Source organism: Squalius cephalus, assembly GCF_949319135.1.
Source record: "Squalius cephalus genome assembly, chromosome: 5".
Lineage (NCBI taxonomy): Eukaryota > Metazoa > Chordata > Actinopteri > Cypriniformes > Leuciscidae > Squalius > Squalius cephalus.
In genome coordinates this window covers 22,174,934-22,198,035 of record NC_137126.1, presented here as the reverse complement: position 1 = coordinate 22,198,035, position 23,102 = coordinate 22,174,934, and the positions used below count along the sequence as shown (strand labels likewise).

General features: G+C 36.0%; 1 long non-coding RNA gene across 1 annotated transcript; it reads right to left on the bottom strand.

Moving 5' to 3' along the window:
* Nucleotides 1-19,244: 19,244 nt before the first annotated feature.
* Nucleotides 19,245-22,269, bottom strand: LOC307159279. Its single transcript, XR_013821353.1, has 6 exons — nucleotides 22,058-22,269; nucleotides 21,881-21,954; nucleotides 21,703-21,782; nucleotides 21,311-21,385; nucleotides 20,963-21,072; nucleotides 19,245-20,081 (listed from the first exon to the last, which is right to left on the bottom strand). It is a non-coding gene; the product is annotated as an uncharacterized lncRNA (long non-coding RNA).
* Nucleotides 22,270-23,102: the final 833 nt, after the last annotated feature.

Here is a 23,102-nt window from a genome sequence, read left to right as displayed (position 1 = left end):
GTCTGACGTTAGCCAGGCTACATCCAACGCGCAATGGGTTGTGGGCAATATTAGTGTTACAGTGTGCATCGATCTGCACAGATTCTGACCGGAAATAGAAGACCATCCGGGTATCTTTGGAATGCTCATTTCAACATACTACGATTTGGGACGTACTAATTCTATTTTCGAATACTATTTAGGACGGACAGTATGCGAATTGGGACGCACTGTTTGTGTAGAACTTAGACAACACAGGAACAATGATTTCAATCATATACTGTGTATAAAAAAACAGCTAACACTCAGTAAAAATGCTTGATTTGTGTATGAGCCTTGAAAAACAATTTGATATGGCCATGTCTGAATAAACTAGATAGGTTACATTGAAAGCGAAACCTTCCCAATTTTGAAAAAAAAAAAAATAAACAGTTTTATTCCTGTACTGAGAAACAGAAATCTTACGACAGGCTGTCACATCAACACACTTGTACTATGCAGAATGTGTAGCTGTATGACCCAAGGGTCTGAGGGTTGTAGAGGAGGACAGGTGTGACAAATGCTTTGGCAGAACAATAGTTACTGTAGCAAGGGGAGCTGGTAGCCTAATGTGTTTGTAAGATTTGTAACCATTATGGGCTGAGCCCAGATTTTTGTCTAGGGTCCAGAGGCATTACCTCCAGAACACTGCAACCACATACACCAGTCTGCACTCATTTCACAAAATGTGAAACAGTGGGTAGTTGACGGATAACACGTGTATATATTTGACCCTATAACCAGTCACAATTTCATTATTCAGTTTTAAAATCTCATTTTGCCTTCACTGCTTCATTTTAAATACTGCAGCATGACAATTACATTTAAAAAACGTACACATTAACTATTAAAAGGTGTATAAATGTAAAATATAGAAGATTTAGCAAAAAGCTGTTAAAAATACTCAGGGTTTAGCATGTCACATCACAGCGTATACTTCACCAGCAACTGATGTCAAATTCTCAAATTCAATTGGTACATCATTATTTGTGTTTTAGTCTATAACAATTATAGTGAACAAAATCAAAACATGATTTTCTGGATTCTGATTTTTTTTGGATTAACAGCACTAGCCAAAAGTGTTTTTTGCAATATTTTGTAGGCTTTAAAATATAAATTGCAAGGGTTACACTTTATTTTAAGGTGTCCTTCTTACAGTCTAATTATACAAATAAGTATTGAGGAATATTAATTGACAACATGTACTATAAAATTAGGGTTTGGTTTAGGGTTAGTTTCCTGTAATTATCCATAATTTACTGTTATTACTATAGTATATTGTAATATGTGTAACAGGGAAACTGTGAAATAAAGTGTTACCACTGGAAGTACATTCATTAATAATCTGAGAATTATATCTATGTCAGGTTGCATCACCCTGTTAACAGCTTGCAGCGTGTTAAAGCACCCCCACAGCATCACAATGAGACGGAGGTCTAAACTTTGACAGCAATTGCAACACTTTGATTCTTTTCCTTTTTCAGCAATTCAAAGTTAGATTGGGATCAGTGTCATGTTATATGACCCAATTTTAGCAGAGCTGTAATGGTCACAGATGGCCTCACATTTGTCTGTAGAATACTTTCGTATAAAAGGGTTACAAGCTGTTCAGGTCCTGTGGGTGCAAAACAAGCCTAAATAATCTATTCTCCACCACTGTGCTTGAAGGGTGGTAAGAGGTGTTTGTGGTGATACACTGTATGATCGTGTATAATGAACCACACATCTCTGGTTTTATTCTCCTCTAGGAGAAAACAGGTATTCTCTTGGCTACTCCCCTATGAACACCACACATTTTTTAGTATGTTTCTGTTCATACAGCCAGGGACATTAAAAATGAACATGTTAACCAATAGGTTTGTAGATACCTAGATGTAGTTGTCCTTTTTTAGTGCATTATTTCGGCTTTACACTGAACATTAATTTGCTGGGTCTACCACTGGTGGGAAACTTTAATGTTCTCCACTAATAATCCTGATGTGTTATGGATTACAAATTGTCTGGAAACAGCTTCATTAAGGCCAAATTTTGTATTAACAATATTTGCCAATTTTGCTGACACCTTATATTAGAAGATTAGGATATTATGAGACGTAATACCACTTATTTTCTACAATCAAATACTAAACAGGGTCAATATAACCTACATTGATTTAAAAGGATTTTGCAAGGATAACTGGATAATTACAACTAGTTAACATTTTATTTTAAAGTCATCTTTTGAATCACGATGACCCATTCCACTCTAATCTTTAAGAAAGCTTTTAACCTTTTAACCTTTTAATTTAAATCACAGACGCGCAGACAAGTCTGTACCGAATAGCCCTGTTGTCACATTAGTTGCCTTGCAGATGCTAAAAAAGGAACACCTTTGGTGACTTCAAAGGATCCCCACAAATCATCTCACGCCAGGCAGGAAAGGTCATATGGCAAAAGACAATGTAAGGCAACATAGACACAGACGTGTCCCTGCATTTAACTCATAATCCAACTATCCCAACATTTAGTCTATATGATATATTCCTGTGTGAAAGCATGTCCCTATTTTATATTAGCCTAGTTATGTTAGTTGTGTTAGTGTAATTTTAAATGCTTAAATCAGATGTGAAAATGTATCACTCCTTTAATGTCTTCCAGTCCTATCTTGTTTGGTCTAAAATGTTCCTCTCTTTAAGCCTTAATTAATCAATAGTCTGCTATGATAAAATGCATTATACTAGTTTTACCATAATTTGGGGTAAAAACTGTACCAATTCTGAGACCATCATAAACATGCAAATTAGGCAGTAAAAGGAGACAAAAGCTGCGTTTTCACTGAAATTACCTTGAACTATTTGTCCCGTTTGTCAGGGTTCTACCCTGGCAGCCTTGTCTGTGTTGCCTTTGTTTCATGTTTCTATGTTTGTCTTGTGTTTGAGCACATGGCTTGGTCTTTGTTTGTGTTTGCCATGTGCTCCTCTTGTCCTGCCTCCTTGTTTCCTGTTACGCCCCCTTGTTTAGTTCAAGTCTTGTCCTCGTTTCACTAATTGTGCTCACCTGATCCTCATGTGCTTTGGTCCCTTTATATTGTGCCTCTTTCCCTCATGTCTTTGCTGATTTGTTTTGTGCATTGTCTGCGTTCAACGTGTGTATGCGGTTATCACAGAAATTGTCAGTCAATGCTACTGTAGATTTAGTTTTCCTTGTTTGATTATTTCTGTTCTGTTAAATTCTAGTCTCTTTGTCCCTGTGTTTTTAGTATAATTCCAGTCTTTATTTACTTCTAGTTCTCTCAAGCATTGTTTTTACTTCTCTTTATTTTTTATTAAGTAATCTTTTATTTATTTTTCTCTAGTTCTCTGCAAGGTTGCAGTCCTGTTTAATTTCTTTTTGTTTGTAAGTACCAGTTACTTATTTTGAGAAATTATTTTCTCCTTTGCTCCCTCCAGTTATTAATTAGTCTCTTTGTTTTTCTAGTCATAGTTGTCAGTTTTTTGTTATGTCTTGTTGTGTGTTCGTCTTGTGTTGGTTCCTACCCTGCCCTGCATCCTGTTCTTCCTTGGTCATCGAGACTCCTGTCCTGGCAAGCCACTCTAGTGCCTGGTGGTGTTTCATCAAACCTATGCCAAGCCTCTGGTTCCTTGAGCTGCTGTCAAGTTTCCACTGTTGCCAAAGAGCCTGGAGTTGTCTCATCCCTGACCAGCCTGTTCTCCAGTTGTGCCCTCGATCTACCTGTTCTCCAGTTGTGTGCCCTGCCCTATTGTTTGGACTCTTCCTGTCTGTGTTTTGTCTTTGTCAATAAATATCACTCCCCGTTCATTCTGCGCCTGGGTCTTCCCTTCTCTGAATCCTGACACCGTTAGTATCGTTACCAATTTGTAGCGTTAGTTCTGGCAGGTCACGTTAGTCGGCTGACTCTCAGCTAATCCACATCTACCTATAGCAATACGACGCCTATCACAGCATCCATATATTAGCTCCTTCAGTATTATCAGCAGCTATTGTGTTTCTCAGGAGCGAATTACCCTCCTCCATCCAGTCAGGATTTGGTATTCTGATTCCACTTTGAATCAGACTAAATTCTCGAATTATGTTGTACATTAAAATATTGAATTGTTATCTGCAATACATTAATGTTGGTTCTGTTCTGTTTACCCTAAGGGGCGTTATTGCTGCTCTCCTTGCTCTTATCCATGCTAGGCTGCATGGATGCACAGGGAGTTCTTGCCCAGAACAGAACCATACCGCTAATCCAAACTGTATGCTTACTGTAAATCGTATTTGATGATGGTGGTCCTGACAGAACTATAGTCCGCTAAAGTCCTGAATATGTAATAATGATTAGCGAAGCATTTAAATGTTAAACATTAAACGCTTAAATGTTGACGAAGTTAGTCGTTGTGCACTTCGTTAGCATGCACAGTCCTCTGCTGGGCCAGGGAGAACCCCCCAGGTTGAAATCGCGTTGGTCGCCGTCTGTCGGTGCAGTGTAAATTAGCCTTCAGAATGAAGGACTGAAGTAATGGCTGCTGATAATTCAGCTTTGCCATCTCAAGAATAAATAGATAAAAAATATATATTAAATAATAAATTAAATATATAAAAAAATAAAAAGTGTTATTTTAATTTGTAATAATTAATTAATAATTAATAATCAAATTCTTCTTCTTTCAAAAACATCAAAGCCAGCATGAAACGATAATTCACTAAATTATATTCATTCATTTTCTAAATGCATGTTATAGATCTTATTGTTTACAATTCATCTGTGAAAAAAAAAAAAAAAAGTCTAATATTTAATCAAAATGTCACAACTGGTTCTTCCAGTGAAAACACAAATCTTCTCCCTATACCTATGCAGGACTTCTCCAATCATTTTTAAGTAACGCCCACATCTCAAAATGCAATCAACAATTAATGCATTGATTTTTAAACTTATGAACAGCATTGAATTGTTCACTCCAAAGCAATAGGCTTTCAGTTCTACACTAGATAATGATAAAATGTTTCATATCAATATAAACACTTTATATTTGTATTTGATTGTTGATTCTGTCAATACACCATCTGTACTAAAGGAATCAATACTTCAAGACTGATCCGTCCATCTCAACAACAACAAAAAAAACAACAAACAAACAAAACAAAAAAACCTGTAAAAATATTGGGCCCAATGTGTTAATGTGAAAGAATCATCAATATGTTTAATTATGTATTGTATTGCATTGTGTTGTTTTGTGTTTTAGAGTTAGTAGGTAATGTTTGTAAACTGAATGCAAAATGTTGTGGAATAAATATATCAGTACCTTTTCCATTTTCTGTTTTTTTTTTTTTTCAGTGTAACTTTAATTCTTAGTGAGGTGTTACAGTAACACAGACCTGAACAAAACGTCAATTATTTAAGGAGGTAGGACATTTCCTAATCGTCTACTAATTATGTGCATTTAATTTTCAGCATCTAGCTGCTAATTACCTTCTTAATGTCTTTAGAAGCAGTAGGGGACTGCTTAATTTTTCCCACACCATTTCTCCATTCTGCCCTTCTTCTTCTTTTTTTTTTTGTTTTTTTTTTTGTTTTGTTGAATAAATAATGAATACGGTGACATCTGTTATGTGTTGTCTGTTTGTTTTTTTAGGCTAAATTTTTCTGTACTTTAAGGCTACATACTGTAATTATAAAACTGTGAGAAGACCAGACAATAGTTGATTTGTGCCCTTACAAACAAAACCACTGAAATGAAACAGAATGAGCTTTCTTTTCACCTGTGCCAAGTACAACTTCTATTATATCAAATCAGAGCCCTGCTAGCTGTGTGGATATTTGCTGCAAATCATATTAGAGTGATTTGGTGCAGTGCCAGACTAAGTCGGGAAGTGAACCCAAGAGATATCCGCAGCCTGCCAGCCCAGAACATCACACATCTGTTAATAAAATACATCATTTAACGAAGGACTCAAATGCAACTCAAAGGCCAGCTGAGAAAATCTTACTTAAAGCTGTGTGCTGCAAACAGATTACGAAATTAGATTTTATTTCGACTGTAGTCAGATCCTCATAGGATTAAAAATGTTTGGTCATCTTTCTCAAAGTGGAGTGCACTGGTTTTGCCAAGGGACGGTGTTCTAGCTGAATAAGAGATCTTCACAGAGAAAATGAAACTACAATAATGTGTAGCTAAGATTCTCGTCTCTTGAACAGAATGTAAATATTCGGTATTGCCCTAGTTGAACATGTAGATTGACAGAATAGTCAGAGCAGTTGGTCATTTTTGCCAAACAGCATATTTTTCATAGACCACTCTAGAATAAATGCAGGCTTTAAAAAGCCTAAAGTGCTTATAACTGGTTTCAGTCTGGCCAAGCAGATTTGTGCTGGTTTTAGAAGGGTTTTGCCCAGATAAACCAGCTAGAAACCTGCCTGGCCAGGTTGATACACCAACTAAACCAGCTTAAACAGCTGTTTAAGACCTCCAAATCACTTTAGGTTGGTTTAAGCTGATGTTTTAGCAGGAGACTATGGCAGAATATCTTGCAAGTGCAGTGGTATTAAGATAATGCATAAAGAAAGCACAACTCTAAGCAGGAGTTTCTACAACTTTGAGCAAAAAAAACAAAAACCAAAAAAAAATTATATATATATATATATATATATATATATATTAGGGCTGTCAGTTAAACGCGTTATTAACGGCGTTAACGCAAACCCATTTTAACGGCGTCAATTTTTTTATCGCGCGATTAACACCTAGCAAACTTTGTAGGTTTTTTTTTTTTTTTTTTTTTTTTTGACATGCTTTTGCAACAACTAGTAACGTTAGTACAACACCACCGGATCTAGCTAGACCGGAAACAAAACAACAGGCACGCCGCACACACTTGTTTGGGCTTGCGAGCCGGCCAAAGAGTGGACGAGAAGCCGCGTCTATGGACAACTTGTATCGCACATCGGACGCGTACTTTCTCAGTTTATGGCCAGCAATAAAAGGTGTGTGTACACTCATAGAGAATAATGTGTTTGAATTTTAAATACGAGGCGCTGCGCTTCGCTTCTCGTCCAGTGTGCGACCCCCTTTTATGGGGTTCCATTTGTGCCAAAATTATGTCGACATGCTATCTGTCTATGCTATGTGTCGTCTTCCATGTTTATGTGTCTGTTCACTGTCTATGTCTATGTCTGTCTGTCTGTCTATGCTATGTGTCGTCTTCCATGTCTATGTGTCTGCTCACTGTCTATGTCTATGTCTTTCTGTCTATGCTATGTGTCGTCTTCCATGTCTATGTGTCTGCTCACTGTCTATGTTTATGTCTGTCTGTCTATGCTATGTGTCGTCTTCCATGTCTATGTGTCTGTTCACTGTCTATGTCTGTCTGTCTATGCTATGTGTCGTCTTCCATGTCTATGTGTCTGCTCACTGTCTATGTCTATGTCTGTCTGTCTATGCTATGTGTCGTCTTCCATGTCTATGTGTCTGCTCACTGTCTATGTCTATGTCTGTCTGTCTATGCTATGTGTCGTCTTCCATGTCTATGTGTCTGTTCACTGCCGTGATTGCCCACATGACTCAACTTTTGTCTTTGTTCACTCAACTTACTCCTGTCATCTGTCCTTGTCGTTTGACTGTGTCGTCTTGCATGTCAATGCTGCATGTGTTTCCATTCTGTCGTTGCTATGTGTCGTTGCTATGCGTCGTTTCCCTCTGTCGTTACTATGTGTCGTCTTCCATGTCTATGCTATGCGTCGTTTCCCTCTGTCTTCTTCCATGTCTATGTGTCTATTAACTGTCTATGTCTATGTGATTGATTGCCCACAGGTCCATGTACTTTTTCGTTCATTCATTATTCTATTTCGGAATGAAAGATGAAATTTAAAAAAGGGTGCAGCTTTGTTTTTTGTTTAAAAGAAAAAAAAGCAGAAATGGCTATATTTTGTTTTCCAAATGTATTGTTGTCATCAAATAATAGTATTCGAAAATTGGACGACATTTTCGATCGTTTTTTAATTTGTAATATTTATTTGTACGTTTATTGTATTTCATTTGACTGATCCTATCTTTACCCGCAAGTAAATTACACCGTCGTGCGAAGTCACAGATAGCCTATATGTCGGACATGTATTTATCATTGAGTCCAGAGAAAATGTAAGGTTTTGATATTAAGATAATCTACTTCTTTTTCAAAATATAATGCATAGTGTTAGTAGGCCTAAGTTTATTAGTCACATTCTTCCACTTGAGTGAACTTAGGGGGGGGGGGGGGGGGATTTCCCCCTTTCTGGTCAATGTATCCCTGCCTCTGCTTAATAATTTTTATCCCCGGTGGGGATAAATTTATCCCCCCCTCAAAGTATTCAGTGCTACTACACTAGTGGCGAGACGGATCACAAAACTTATCGCGGATCCCTGGTTTATTTTATTTTAATTTATTTTAAAATGCGCTACTTTGGCTGGCTCTGATAGCTGCCGCAGCCTCTCTGTAATCACCACTCTGCAGACTTGCTCAATGTCCCGCCCACGGCGCTATCTGATTGGTTACACCTCACGAGTAATAGCCTATCAACACTTGCGAGACGCCACCCACTTTTCAACAGGCCCACCCAAAACTAAAAAAAATCAAACTTTTAATATATTCTAATTTTGTCAAGAATTATAGAAAAATCATCAATAAGCTCATAATGTGTACTAAAATAGTCTAAATGTTTAGTTTTAAAAACAATTTAAAAAAGCTGGCTATGTCTATTTTGATGTTTCTGCGCAAGTTCAGCAGACAATGAGGTTCGGGTTTGTTCCGATCAGAGCTTGTGAGCGAGAGCGCATTTCTGAATATTCCACTACGCTCACTCATTCCGCTCAGGGTCGCTCGCTCAATCCAGAATGACCCTGAGCCTGGTTCGAAAATATGTTGAATAAGGGCTGCCTCCAACTAATTTTTTTTTTCTAGTCGACTAGTAGTTGTTCATTTAAGCCATTCGTTGACAAATCGCCTCTTTATATTAATTTAATTAGCCTACTTAAATATGTTATATACAGGATAATGAGCGTTATGACCGCACGCATAAAGCATGATTAAGTAATAATTATGAATGTGTCTAAATTAGCAAGGAGACATTTAATTGTTTATTAATAAACAGGTGTTTTATGTGTGCTGCAAAGATGAAGTTGACGATGCGGACTCGCCATGAACGCCAGAGAGAAATGCACATTTCATATGGATTACATAATCAGAGTAGCCTATTTCTTTTGGTTTTGAATATTTTCGTTTAAAAGTAGACATTTCAATCTTTCTGTATAAGATAGCCCATATTTCTCAAATCTGTGAGGCACAAGCTGAGTTTCGGCGCCCTCCAGTTCACGTGCAATGCAAGTGATTGTGCCGGCGCCTTATTACATTGCCTGCTATATATTTGCTTCTTATTTATTAAATACGGGCAATTGGTTGATAAAACATTGATCAAAATTAAGATACAATTTATACAAAACGAAAATCTTTTAAAAAGAGTTTTCTACAAAACAAAACTTAATGAAGTGGTCAAAATCATGTTTTACCAAAAACAGCGCCGTTGCTAGGAGGGCGCCAGCGCCTCTGCCTCGCGAGTGGATGATAGCCTTGAAGACGCCTAGCAATGATATACCTTTAGTGGAAGTATACCTTTAGTTAAGTTATACCTTAAGAGTCTTAGTAGCGCGCTAAGAGACAACGTCAATGGAAAATGCAGCCCAGGTGCATAATGGAGATTCCAAAGCGCCCTTCTTTGGTCAGAACCATGGAGAGCGATCGCGGATAGGTCCGTCCTATGCACCGAAACTTTTAACTATGCAACAAAATATTTAAAGAGCATCAAGCTATTAAATCTAGATTATGTATATGCACAGATAATATAACAGTAGGCTATATTAGTCAATATTTTTTTTATTAGGTTAAACAGTGATTGGATAACGTTTTTAATTTAACGTTTTTAATTTAAGGCCCACCCACAATTGGTCTGGCCCATCCAAAACTGGAATCCTGGCGCCGTGCCTGGGCTAAAGCAAAGGTTTTTTATTGCTCACTCACTCTTGAGCGTCTGGCGCGAGTGATTTCAATGTTAAGTCAATGTAAAGACGCGTCTAGATGTCCTGAATGAGGCGTTTAGCGCGGAGCGGTAGACGCGAATGAGGCGAATTGACTAACACAGATTTATAATGCATCTGTCTTTTCTATCATTTCACTGTATCTCAGCATCGCGATAAGTTAACGTTATTACTTTAACAGCAGCAGTAAAACTGTTTCTACTGTGATGGTTTAACTTTGCAATCAATCCGTGGTTCAGCAGAGGCTGATATATGACAATAGATGACATTGCGGCTAATTTATCTGATCCTGTCCATTAGCTTTGATCCATGTACGGCTTTTCAGAATGTCACCAAGTACAAATATTTATGTAATATTTCAGCGCGAAAACTCTAGCTAGCTAGCTGGGAACAATGAAAATGGTCCAGAGCAGCATATCATCATATTTTACAGGACCGTCACAAAAAAAAAAAAAAAAAAAAAAAAAAAAAAAACTAAAACTGCAAATGAGAATGTTACTACAGGTACAATGGACGGCAACTCCCAACTTCAGCAGAACTCAAAGTCCCAGGTTGACTCAAATGAACAAGGACCACAGTGTTGGGAAAGATAAGCTATTAGAGTAAAAATATTGCGTTTAGGCTACTTTATGAGTTAATAAGAAAAAATATTTTACAATTCCTGCAAATGCAGTGATGAAGTTCATGTTCTCATGATTTATTTATAAAAATGTTTCAAAACATCCCCCCCTCTGTTTTTTCTCAAATCGCACCCTGTGTATATGTATATATATAGGCTAGCCTATAAGTAGCGATAGTTCATTCTAAGTTTACTCAAGTGGAAGAATGTGACTAATAAACTTAGGCCTGCTATATTTTGAAAAAGAAGTAGATTATCTTAATATCAAAACCTTAAATTTTCTCTGGACTCAATGATAAATACATGTCCGACATATAGGCTATCTGTGACTTCGCACAACGGTGTAATTTACTTGCGGGTAAAGATAGGATCAGTCAAATGAAATACAATAAACGTACAAATAAATATTACAAATTAAAAAACGATCGGAAATGTCGTCCAATTTTCTAATACTATTATTTGATGACAACAATACATTTGGAAAACAAAATATAGCCATTTCTGCTTTTTTTTCTTTTAAACAAAAAACAAAGCTGCACCCTTTTTTAAATTTCATCTTTCATTCCAAAATAGAATAATGAATGAACGAAAAAGTACACGGACCTGTGGGCAATCAATCACATAGACATAGACAGTTAATAGACACATAGACATGGAAGAAGACAGAGGGAAACGACGCATAGCATAGACATGGAAGATGACACATAGTAACAACAGAGGGAAACGACGCATAGCAACGACAGAATGGAAACACATGCAGCATTGACATGCAAGACGACACAGTCAAATGACAAGGACAGATGACAGGAGTAAGTTGAGTGAACAAAGACAAAAGTTGAGTCATGTGGGCAATCACGGCAGTGAACAGACACATAGACATGGAAGACGACACATAGCATAGACAGACAGACATAGACATAGACAGTGAACAGACACATAGACATGGAAGACGACACATAGCATAGACAGACAGACATAGACATAGACAGTGAACAGACACATAGACATGGAAGACGACACATAGCATAGACAGACAGACATAGACATAGACAGTGAACAGACACATAAACATGGAAGACGACACATAGCATAGACAGACAGCATGTCGACATAATTTTGGCACAAATGGAACCCCATACCCTTTAACATTATGTTTTGAGTGGATGAATGATGAGCGCGAGACGCCGAAATGGATGCCAATAAGATTCTGAATGGAAAGTTTAATTTTAAAAAAGTGGCCAAAATGTTTCAGTTGACAAGACCAAAGTGATCTGTGTGTTTTGTCATTGTGAACTGAGCTATCATTGCAGCACGTCCAGTCTGAAATAGCCTACTACTTGATGGCCAAGCACACTGATTCGCTGATGCGAATTCTGCACCCCCTCGTCAATATTAGGACCTCGTCAGTATTTCTTTCACCCTTTTATTGATGGACAGTGTTACATTGTGTGAGAGATTATTTGCTCCAAGTGAGAATGTTAGTGTGAAATTGAACACTACAGTATGCCAATGTTGATTTCAAAAAGAAACATTTGCTCAAAGCAAGCCGATCCACTTTTCCATGTTGATAAGAGCATTAAAATGAGAAAAAATAATGGGACAAAAAGAAATCAAGAGACATTTAGAATAGATAAAAATGTGCGATTAATTGCGATTAATCGCGAGTTAACTATGACATTAATGCGATTAATCGCGATTAAATATTTTAATCGTTTGACAGCACTAATATATATATATATATATATATATATATATATATATATATATATATATATATATATATATATATATATATATATATATATATATATATGTTGACTCTAAGAAATTACAAGTTAAGCTTTGAGGTGCACATCTGATACAACACAACATGCAGGTGAATTATTGCTCTATACACATACAATTAATTTCAAAACATCTGCTAACAAACACATTAGCTAAATCTTGAATAATAATATAAGATGTGTATCTTCATTAAAAGCAACAGATTGTTGTTAAAAGCACTACACTTCCGGATGTTGCCAAAACAAGGTAAGTTCTCGTGAGAGACTAATAATTTTCAATAATAAAATCAGTCTACTCCAAAGATATCATATTGCTTCAGACGACTTGATAGGGCTGTCATTTTGATTTGATATTGATTGATTTTGATCCAATGAAAAGACATTTTTTTAACTAAAGCTGTAAATTAAGAAACTCTGTCAGTTGGTACATTACTATAATATAAAGGTTAAAATTAAGAACAGAGGTTGAACTAAATAATTGCTAATTATTTAATCAACATTAAACAAAACTTAGTTGTGCGCAAACAAACATTTTGCATATAAGGTAGTTTTTATATAAACTTTTTCATTATTTAATTATGTTTCTACTTAAATTCATTGTTGAAATGTAAACATTTAAAAGGTGGCTGTCATAACTTGTTTTCATGACAGATTTATTCATGCAATAAATATTGTGGCAGGAGGAGCAAATGACAGACACAGTGGGTGTGGCACTTCTGAGAGGCGTTTATTAACAAAAAAAAAGTGTTTTTTGCTAGTTTCAGTCCGACGCAGTTATCATTTTCACGTCCTGCATCACGTTGTTTAAAAATAGCAAATGCATTTGCGCCCATTTGTGCGCCCATGGGTGTGCTGTTCTGAAAACGAGGTGTGTTCAGGCGCATTTTTGGCCCATTGCTATTTTGAGGGAACTGAAATAGACTGCGCTATTGACCAACTGAAACCTGGCCTAAAGTCAATGGCACAATATTTATTTATTTTTTTGTTATTTAAAGGATTAGTTCACTTTCAAAAAAATGTTGCTGTTAATTTACTCACCCCGGTGTCATCCAATATATCCATGTCTTTCTTTCTTCAGTCGAAAAGAAATTAAGGTTTTTGAGGAAAACATTCCAGGATTTTTCTACACAGAATGGACTTCAATGGCAACCAACTATTCCAATGTTCAAAGAAGGTTCAAATGTCCGTCTCAATGCAGCTTCAAAGTCTCTACACGATCCCAGTCGAAAAATAAGGGTCTTATCTCGCGAAACGATTGGTCATTTTCTAAAAAAATATAAATATATAAATACAGTATATATATACTTTTTAACCACAAATGCCCATCTTGTACCATCTCTGAGATTAAATAATAAATAAATAATTAATAAATAATTAATGGACGATGCTCCGTTAAATTCAGGTGTTCCTCATCACGTGCCTAATATATACACATACTATATAATAGTATATATATATTAGAGGTGGGCATAGATTAATTTTTTTAATCTAGATTAATCTAGATTAATTTTGAAATTAATCTAGATTAATCTAGATTAAAATGGCTCATTTGAATTCTGCCGAAGGCATTCAGAATATGTGTGCTACCCAAATAATGACTATAAAAGTAAGTCTTTGAGAACGGGTTTCTCAAGCCAGGTGGCGCATTAGACCAGGGGCTCATCTCCTGTTTCCAAAATGCATCACAAACTGCTTGAGAAAGCTGTTCTACTCATAGACTGTAAAACTACTGTACTGTTACCGTCCGTAGGCAACATTAGGTAGGCCTATGTTATTATCAACTACTAGCCTATAGGCTATCAATTAGGGATGGGCGATATGGCCTAAAATCCATATTGTGATATACATTGCAGCCTCTTGCGATAATGATATATATTATAATAAAACCATTTCAGAACAGGTTACACAGACCCTGCTAAACAACTGCTAAATGTTTTTTTTTTTTTTTTTTTTAAAGGGTGTATGTAGTTTTGAGAACATATATTGTGCAAAACTGTAAGTATACAACATAATTTTGCAGATAAATAAAATTTAAGTACACTAGCTGCAGAGACTTAAGTAGGTCTAATGTTTATTATGGCTTGGAGCTTATGAAACCCCAAATTTAAAATTAGAATATTGTCTAACTGATGTCTTTTCAGTTAAAAAGAAACACAACAACGATTCTTAAAATCGGGCGCAGACAGAGATTATGTGCTACACCACTAAGATATATTGGGAATAATACGCGCGCGCTGGTATTCAGTGATATCATGTTTCGTTTTGAATTTGAGGTGGTAGAACGGATTAGTCGTGTGTTAACTTACCGAACTGTGACCCCGCACACTCTGTTTATTTAGTTTGCTGCTGCTCGTCGGACGGCTTAAATCCGAACCAAGTCCAAATAATGGATGTTGCACGGATCTTTTTCACCAGCTTTCACTTTCAGCAGTTCACTTAAGATGACGACGAATATGATGCGTTGCAGCCGGGTGTTCCTCGCGGCCGCGGGTAGATTGCGTCATCATAGCTTGTGTAGTATAGAGCAGCTCCCAACCCAACTTTGAGAATAGATAAACAGCGATATTTTTTTTATCGCGCGATAAGAGTCTCGCGTTAACGCCAATAACGGCCCACCACTAATATATATATATATATATATATATATTATTATTATTATTATTATTATCATTATTATTATTATTATTATTTTAAAATATGGTCATGGGAGTCTGTGATAAAGTCACATTAGCTGCCACTGCTGGGGAAGCAGCACTGGCACACACATATAATAGCTATACACACATAGCCTACATACTGACCTCATTCATCAACATCTTGCTCCTCCTTGCCATTGCCGCTATCATAGGAGCGGGTGCACACGCGATGATGATAGCACATGGACATTCATCCATTTCTCCACTCTCCCTTCCATATTCATTCCCCAGTCATTTCATACACTTACACTGCACTGTCTTTTCGTTTCGTCCGTGTTGTTTGTCTGTGTGGCCGGGAAAATTGCGCCCGCCTAACCAAACGATCGAGCGGCGGCCGTTTATGATGTCATGGCCGGGTCGCGCCGGCGCATCGAAACCGGAAGCTGACGAAACCATTGTCTAGTGTGAATAGATGTTCATGTGTGTATTCAAATGAAAAAAAATATGTGTTGTGTATTATGTGTGAGTGAGTTATGTGTTTATTATTAATATGTATTGGGAATGGATTATTATGGATAATCAAATAGATGAAGTATTTGTAGGCTATGTGTATTAACTGTTATATGTTCCTGGAATTGGTGTGGCCCAAAAAGGGGTGGGGTTTGGCCTATTTAAGCCAAGGCCAAACCTGAAGTCAGAACTTGTTAACCTGGGGTGCGTTTCCCGAAAGCATCGTTAGCCAACTATGGTCGCAAGTTCCGTCGTTATCAGCATAGTTCAACGATTTGGTGTTTCCCGAAACCATCGTTCCAACGAACGTTCACAAACAGCATCACAAACTTGTGTGGTTGGAACGACAGCTCTCGAGCTGTGGTTAGAAGTATAGTTTCTAGTTTACATGAGATGTAGACTGAATAAATCCTTATCTTTAGCAAAATAAGCAAGCTGACATTCAGTACAACCCGTGTTATTTATTTAGAATACATACAAATGTAATTTATGTCTTTTTGTTTGTCAAGAGATTTAAAGCACCGTTTTTGAAGACTGCGCATGTGCGAACGTGCTCTGCTATGTAAGAACAAGCCAAATATTGAGTCTGGTAATAAAGCAAAATAACTGAGAAAAATTAGAAATGGTCTTCAGATGCCATGTCTGTACTTATATGACAAAATCTAGCGTTAATTCGATCTCAAACAGATTAATTAAAATAAGTTATTAGTCCACCACGTGCGAGACGTCATAAACCAACGTGGTTGAACGATACTTTGCGACATACAGTTTCGGGAAACAGTCGTGACTAGCTAGTTGATTTCTCCAACGATGCATCGTACTATGGTAGTTAAGCAGCGAGCTATATAGTTGTACGGGAAACGCACCCCAGGTCGGAAGCGAGAGTGCAATTGTGGTGCCTCAAGCAAACCGAACCAAACCTTTGTGTACTGTTGATGAGTTTTTTTTTTTATTTTTTTTTTTATGTAAGGCAAGGCAAGGCAAGTTTATTTATATAGCACATTTCATACGAGTTTTCGTCTTTATTTTTTTGTTGTTGTACTTTTAAGAGTTTTCTTTTCTTTTTGTGTGCACTTGTATATTTACTTTACTGTGGACTGTCTTCTTATTGGCACTGCAAATAAATTCCACCTTGCACGAAGTGCTTCTGCGAGTGCACCATCCTTTCTACATCCTTATACGGACTCACATTTCTCCCCGAAGGCGAGCTGGTGGGCTCGTCTTCATCACAATGTCCATTGTCACGTTGCATTACATTGTTTACAATCTGTTTTCTTGAAGCCTTTCTGCAGTTGAAACACTGATTGAGCCATTCCATGAGATTTCTTTGGTGAAATACCGCTGAATTCTGTCCAAAAACCATTTATTTTGTCTAAAAAATTTAAGTCTAACAAATTAAACTGTCTGACTACATTTTGTATGCACAGACATTCAGTACCTGACATACATATCTAGTATACTTTATCATGGTGAACTCTGATTAAGCATTTCTTGATCAAAATAGCGTACATAATTGCCAACATATCTGCCTCTTACAAAGGGGCGGTTCTAGAGGCGGGGCCACAAGGGCCCTGGCCCCTGCTGAAATCTGATTGGCCCCCGTTCCTAGGGGTGGGGGAAAAAATCGATTCTTAGATGCATTGCTGCTTTCTGTATTGTTTAGTTTTCACATCAATATGCTGTAAACCGGTCTGTTATACGTACGTTATACTGCCCTGCAATATGTGCAATGCCAGTCACAAAAAGTTACATTTTGACTGTGCTCTCTGCAGATGTTCATTCACTTTTTTTGTATAAGCTGTTTTTGATTGTGGTATACAGCAAACATTTCAAGTCATAACTCTTTATTATTAAGTTGTGAATAAGAGCGGCTTTGTATGTTACTAATTATTCAGAATATGCGTAAGTCCATAAACATTATGTTTGTATGAGAGCTGCTGGTTTGTGAATTTGCTACAGCAAAATTTTGTTTGTTTTTTTTTGTCTGAAGGATTATATTGCTCATTGGAAATAACAAGAGGATGTTGGTTAGAAGTCTATTATTAAATGCTAGAGATTCAGAATATGCTGAAGTTTGAATTAATTTACTACAAGTATGCTAATAGTACAAGCACACATTTATTTTCCTGTTGGTTCTTTGCAATGTTGGGACAAATGCTGGCAAATGTAACCTTACAGTTGACTTGCCAAATCACTTCCATTTGTTTTATTAATTAAATTAATATAGGAAGTATTGGAAGTAAGTTTGTTATGGGTCATCATAAATACTTTGCTTTAAAAGTACCAAGTAGTAAAAAAAAAAAAAAAAAACCTTAATAATCGATAATCGTTACCCTCTGAATCGTAATCGGATCGAATCATGAGGTGCCTAGAGATTCCCACCCATCAATCGTCGACGAGAAGAGCAACCGGAGAATTATTCACAACGATCACAGATGCAATTCCACCCCCAAACAATTAACAATAATTTACTGTTTATAAGTAACATGATTATGAAACTTAAAAGGTGGAATTCAGAAAGAAGTGCATTGTGTCCTTTATGCACTGTATAAATAAATGAAAAAAAAAAATCATTAAGAACTTTACTGGCTCATAATTTTTTATTAGAGCGTTTGAAAAAGGAATGACTGCCGAAATGTATTTGCACCGTACTGAATAAATTATTTTGTGTGCTTGAATGTACCCTGTATTTGGCCCCTGAATGTAACATGTGGCCCCTTAATGGCCCCTGTTACAGAAAAATCTTAGAACCGACACTGCTCTTACATCTTTCTTAACCTTTCTGTGAGGGATTTCCAACAGAAAAAGACATGTGAGCGGGAATTATTATCCGTGGCTATAGTTCAGATGAGGAATTAGTTGTTTAACCAGGTTTGAGCCTTAAGCAAACACTTTAAATCCACATTACATCTCAAGCTCATGCTTGCTGCATTATAGTCTACGCCTCTCTCCTGCTTTCTCTCTCTCTCTTCTTACCTAGAAAACATTGCTGCCTCACAAAACTTTCCACTTCATTAGATATTTTAGCCATTAAAGGTGTATGAGACATTCCATTCATTTATTAGGACAGACATTAGGATGGCCTCAACTAAACTCACACTCTTTCCTATCCAGGAAATCCAGCCTTGTCTACTGTGGTTGGGAGGAGATATTTGTGCTGTACTGCCTGCAAATAATTTTTCTCATGTAAAAGGATTATGTGAAGATTTGAAGAGATGCTTCACAACGAGAACAGAATGTTTTTATCATTTAACAGCATAAATCACAAAAGTGATTTTTTTTCAAGCATTTGTACACTGTAAAAAAAAATATGCCTCTCCAACATAAAAATTTCTAGTGACCCGTTGCACCTAAAATTTTTAGTTGGCCCAATTTAAGTTGCAGAAACCAACTTCTTTGTGTTGTGCTGACTACCCCTGCATGTAGACTGAGCTTGAAATAGAATGTTGTGTCAATTAAATATTTTCTGTTGACTAAACATAGCTTGTTGGGCCAACAAGCAGACTCAAATTGAAATAAAATGTTGTATTAATTAAATATTTCATGTTGGCCAAAAAGTCTATTTTTCATTAATGTTGGTCAAAAAATCTATTTTTCGTTATTTCAAATAAATAACACACTATGCTCTGATAAAGTACATTTTATGTATTTATTTAAATCCATATGAACTTGTCTGTCATGCTAATAAAATAGCATGGCATATCACTCTTAGTCAATAGCTGTACTGGAAAAACAAATATCTGCTTTACAAAATGAAACTCAGTAACTTACACTTACAGTGTTAAAATGTATTCCGTTAGTAATGTGCATATTTCACACTTTCAAAAGTGTTATTTTAACTCCAAAATGGAGGGAGTCATATATACATTTCAGGAGTGTTAAATTTGACTCAAATTGAGTTTGTATTTATGAGATGTGCTTTTTGACAAAAGGAATCTTTTCAGAAATAAAAGCAAAGCATTTAACCTATTGATAACAATGAATGCACATCAAAACAATCCAGAAAGTTAAAATGTAACCTTAGTCTGGGATCATAGTAGAATTCTGTTCATTGTAATGTTAAAAATAAAGGCAAAATGCAAACAGTTGTTTTAACAAACTAGTTTTTATTAACAAACAAGTCCCTTTACATCATAGGTTAACTTTTAAAATAAATGAAGGCAAAATATAGGCATTTCTGCCATCAGAATTATGTGAAAGCTGCTCATCAAATGGTCTGTTATCTCTGTAATACTTCAAGTCCTGTACATGTCAGTGAATGTAAGTCCTGTGTCAGTGAAGTTGAGTCAATACCTTCGACTTTGCAACAGTACAGCAACAACATTCAACAGATGAAAAACAGTTGCAGGATACGAGTGGATCAGTTGTGTCCAATTGCTAACAGTAAAGTTCAGTGCATAGTTGTTTCACAGAGAAGGAAAGGCTGTGCAGATCCAACTTTCTCGAAAAATCCTGTAGTGCTGGTTCCCTAGAGTAGACAACACAAAACCAGACCATTTACAATTAATATTTGTGTTTTATAAATACAGCAAGTTTATGGTGGAAAAAGTTCAATCATCTTAGACTTTCGTGACTCAAACAATAAACTATTTTGGTTAGATTAAGACTTGAATTTACTGATTTCCAAGTAAATTAAAGACTTAATTCATCCAAAAATATAAATTCTGTCATTAATTATTCACCCTTATGTTGTTCCAAACCAGTAAGAGTTTTGCTCATCTTTGGAACACTTAATGATGATATTTTAAAATTTCTGTCCCTTCATCGACAGCCTATTCAACTATCACTTCCAAAGCCACAGAAAGGTATAAAGGAAATCATAAGTAATCATGTGACTCAAGTGGTTTAACCTCAATTTTTTTTTATGAAGCAACAAGAGTGCTTTGTTTGCACAAAAAAACAACAACAAAAAACTTAACTTTATGTACTAATTATTAATCTTCGATGCACGCTCACTTAACAACATCTGCTTTCGCATCAACAACATGCACAACTCGTAATGTTCTCATGAACGCATGTTGGAAATTTATATTTTCTAAATTAAGTGGTAAATGTTTTGTTGCTGCAAACACAGCACTCGCGTAGTTTAATAAAATGTATGTTAAACCACTGGAGTCGCATGGAGTACTTTAATGATGTACCTTTACACCTTTATGGGGCTTGAACGTGGTATTTGCGTAGACTGTCAATGGAGGGACAGGAAGCTCTCAGATTTCATTAAAAATATCCTCATTTGTGTTGTAAAGATGAAAGAAAGTCTTACATGTTTGGAACGAGATGAGGGTAAGTAATGACATAATTTCCATTTGTAGGTGAACTAACCCTTTAGGAATAAATTTAGACACGCACCTTAAGAAATCTCACTAAATAGTCAGCTGACGGAAGAATCTTTGTTCCCTTCTTGTGGCTTTGTGATGTTGGAGGCAGGTGATGGGCAGAGATTTCCCAATCAGTTGAGTCTAAAATTAAAAAAGCAAGACAACATCTACCTGTCAAATCATGAAAACAATTGGTTTGAAAACTAATTTTATTTAAGGAAAAGGAAAAGTAACTTTTGTAAAGTAATTTGACTGGACAAATTCAAAATGACTGTTATGAAACACAAAAAATCTAGTTATACCAAATAGCAACAAAGCTTTTTTTAAATGTTTATGCACATGATTATCTCAAATGTTATCTGTAAAATCTGACCCTCACCAGGTTCTAGTCTGCACAGCCTTTAAAGACCAAGCCTGGTTAGCCTTAACCACTTGGTGCAGCATGGAAATGCTCCTAGCAAACACAAATAGCAAATACATTTAAACATGAAAGCATATCCAAACATCAACCAAAATTGAATCTGATAAATACATTTTCATAAACATTTAATCTTAAAGAATTACTTACACATTCTAAGAAAATTTGTTTTTCAGTTAACGTTAGGTTTCAGTTAACGTTAGGTTTCAGTTAAGATAAGTTAGGTGTGCTGGCAAACGAAAGTAAAATATGGTTTGAGGATAAATACATTATGATATTTGCACATCACAAATATTGTCATAAAACAAAATAACATTATAAAATACATATTGTAAATGAGTTAAAACACTTACTCTGTGTTTTCACCGTTAAAAGCAAACTCCGTGTCTGCACTGCGTCACGAGTCAAAGAAGATACAGGGCCTAACGTTAGTCTGTGACAAAGGTTTAGGCGCACACATCACATAAATATCGTTATAAAACAATATAATGCCATGAAATACATGTTGTAAATTAGGTTAAAAACACTTACTTTCGGTGTTTTCCCTGTTAACGTTACAAGCAAACCTTCTCGTCGTCAGCTCCGTATTGAGTCAAAGATGTCGCCTTTGAGAAAGGTTTCAGCTCGTTTAAGCACACAGAGCATTTAAATTTCTCTATAAATCAATATGTTATAAAATACATATTGTAAATTAGATAAAACACTTACTTTCGTCGTTTCTCTGTTTAAAAGCAACCTCACCCTGGTCTGCTCCGCATCGCGCGTCAACGAAAATGCCTTTCTGAGAACGATTTAGCCATTTACAGCACATACATATTGTAATAAAACAATATAATGTTATAAATGCGATAAAACACTAAATATCTGTGTTTTCCCTCCTCGTATGCCTTGCATCGTGAGTCAAAGAAAATGGCGTCTGTGAAAAAAGTTTCGTCGCGCTTCTTTGCGCATGCTCAGACGATTGACGCTGTTCCCTCTTGCTCGGCCAACATAATATTTTTTGTGCAACGTTAAAAGTTCTGTGAACACAATTATTTATTTTCTCTTGATGAACATTTTGTAGTACAGTCATGGAAATCATGCAATCATTGACCAAACATATTTTTTCTTTTTTGACACAACCATTATGTTGAGCCAACATGTATTTCCTCATTTGTACAACTTTTCGCATCAATCATTTTTTACAGTGTAATATTTCATCCTTTTCTTCATAATATTTTCTCTATTTTTCATAGCGTTCTTCCAAGAATAATAATAATAAAAAAAACACACACACACACACATCTGGGGCCAGTTGCTTAAACAGCCATTATGTAAAAACTGTTAAGAACTTGTTCAACCAAATAACTATCAGTTACCAAGGGATAATAACTTTAATCATCAAGACCAACTGGTTTAAAAAAGTTATGACTAATCTTAAAGAAAAAAAAAAAAGATTATTTTGTAAAACTAGTCTAAGCAGTTTATGTAACAGAACCCTGATCTTTCTGGCAGAGATTCCAGAAACTCTCTCTCTCTATTACTTTTTTTCCGCCAGTGTTTTTTTTTTTTTTTTTTTTTTTTTCGTTCATTATTTGTGATCATTTTCACAAAATTGTCATGGCCTCCAGAATATTTTGTTGTATGAATATCTGAACATACAATCTATCAAAAGAAAGAGTTTTATTCTAGCTTATTTCATTCTTTTTTTATCAACATTTGAATGTGGTTAAGTTTCATTTAAAATAAGCAACATTTTGAGCAAAAAGCTGAG